Genomic DNA, 2,419 nt, shown 5'->3' with positions numbered 1-2,419 from the left:
CCTAGCTGCTATAGCCTTTGGCTGGGTACACTGCCACCCAAAACAACATTGGCATTCTGTGCCTGAGGAAAAAGGGGAAAATGGATATTAACTCATTTCAACTAAAGGTCCCTGGTACAGGCATTTTGAAAGTTTCTGAACAAAGTAACGACATCAACTAAAGTGTCCCAAAGAGAATGACCAGATGGGGGTGTAAAACGGATTGGACTGAAGCCCACTTCCAAGATGGTGGTGTGGGCAGCTCTGCAGTCCCTTCCCCAGTAAAACAAGCAAAGCTAGTGAACACCACTTGAAAAACAGCCATTTGACATCCTTGGAAATTCTCCTAAGGGCACACAGCAAATGAAGAAATATTCAATGAGGGAAACCTATGTGGTAAGCACAGCAAGCATCTGTGGCATTTGAGCCATGACCTACTCCCTCCCTCTCCCTCCCCCATCTCAGCTTGATGGGAGCTCTACTCCAAGCAGGTGTGGTCAACAAGACGGGGCTCCCTCTCCCCTCTCCTCCCAAACAATGGTTACTACGTCTCACTCTAGGAGATCGCATTTCTCATCCCCTGCATCTCCGGTTAAAGAGGTGAAATTTCTGGGGAGCTCTCTTCTTCCATCCAGCCCAACCCACAGGACAGAGGTTATATCCACAGCATGACAAGCCAGGAATGCTGAAGCCTCAATTACCCTCATCCATGCTTGTTCACCTATAAGGTGGAAGCAAGCCAAGAAGGCCAGGGGCTGCCATACCAATCCATGCTCAGAGCAGCAACTCAGAGATTTTGCCCGAGGGAAAAGGCAGCCCATACGAAAGAAAAGCCCCAAAGCACGTGTGCTCTCTTTAAAAAAACACAGAGGTCTGTGTGTTTTTAAAAGAACTGACTTTATTTGAAACAGTGTGATAGTTCAAGCCTAAGATGTTCTAGGAAAAAAAGAGCCCCTTCTAATTAAGAGCAATAATCTAGACCATAGGTTAGCTCACCAGAGAGGACTGAAGAAAGGGACAGCTTAAAAAAGAGCCCTTCTGGGGTCAGACCAGACCTCAAAGACTGACTGGAAGACTAGCCCTGGAAGGATTCTGGGAAGGTGGGAGACTAGGAGGCACCGGAAATCTGTCTCCCAACCAGGACAATGATTGCACTGGCAGAAGCTCTCTGATGCAGCTGTTCTTGAACTCTGGAGCCTATTGAAATTCTGTGCCTTCCAGGGGAAGGCTTGGATGGTAAATTATAGTTAATTTCAGTCAACTTCATCTCTTAGCACAACAGCAGCTACCCAGCACCCCCAAAGCAGGCTGCTGTGCACATGTTCCTAAGGAGCTTGCATACAACTTTCAGCAGCTAGAGTAGACGAAGAGGATGCTGTACTTCAAATATCAGGGATCTGTGCCCTGAACACTGATTGTTGCTTCTGGTCACAGAGGTGCAGACAAAGGGGCTGTGACTGTTGTTGCATCTCTCCCCATTGTTGCAAGCAACCCTCCTCTGGCTGACAGGACTCCCAGGTGATTTAAAGGACCAATGCTTGTTCTCCTTCTTCATTTTTCTCTTTTTCCCAGTTTTTGACCCAGACATTGAAGGCTAGAATATTTTTAAACAAATTCATATTCAAGGAACATTAGAAAGTCATGGCACATGCCCAGAGGAAAGCATAGGCCTCAGAAAACACCCGAAAAGACTGTAAGTTTATGCCTCGGCCTGACCTTTAACACAGAGACAGCCTGGCAACAATCACAAAAACAAAACAAAACTTAGCAAACCTCCCTGGGGAAAGGAGACAATCTGATTTTCAGACTTACCATACATTATTTGATTTAAATGTCTGCTTTTAAAAACAGCAGCAAAAAATCACAATCGTACAAAGAAGTAAGATTATACTTTCCAGGATCATTTCTATAGTTTGTTACAAAGAAGTTATGGTCCCTGCAAAGGGAAAATACAAACCAATAGAAACTGTCCCTAAAAAGAATCTGATGGCAGGTCTACTAGAAAAAGACTTTAAAATGACTACCTTAGCCCAGTGGAGGTCACAGCTAATCTGAGAGGGACAAATTCTATTTGTAAATATTGTTGCATATATCAGGTGCATATGCATTTGTACATGACTAATATTAAGCCATAACATTAGTCATGACCTTAAACTTATGTGCTATATATATATATATATATACACACACACATATATACATACATATATATATATATGTTTTTTTAAGATTTTATTTATTTATTTTTAGAGGGGAAGGGAAGGAGAGAAGGAGAGAAATATCAATGTGTGGTTGCCTCTCATGAGCCCCCTGCTGGGAACTCTCCTGCAACCCAGGCATGTGCCCTGACTGGGAATTGAACCAGCAACACTGTGGTTCACAGCCCAGGCTAAATACACTGAGCTACATCAGCCAGGGCTATATAAGTTTTTTTAAATCA

General features: G+C 43.7%; 1 pseudogene; it reads left to right on the top strand.

Moving 5' to 3' along the window:
* Window positions 1-1,860: 1,860 nt before the first annotated feature.
* On the top strand, window positions 1,861-1,970 carry LOC118974456 (uncharacterized; annotated as a pseudogene).
* Window positions 1,971-2,419: the final 449 nt, after the last annotated feature.

This window comes from Sturnira hondurensis, unplaced genomic scaffold (assembly GCF_014824575.4).
Source record: "Sturnira hondurensis isolate 20B ecotype Veracruz unplaced genomic scaffold, ASM1482457v3 Scaffold0019428, whole genome shotgun sequence".
Lineage (NCBI taxonomy): Eukaryota > Metazoa > Chordata > Mammalia > Chiroptera > Phyllostomidae > Sturnira > Sturnira hondurensis.
The sequence above is the reverse complement of the archived record's forward strand: the minus strand, read 5'-3'. Positions and strand labels throughout refer to the sequence as shown.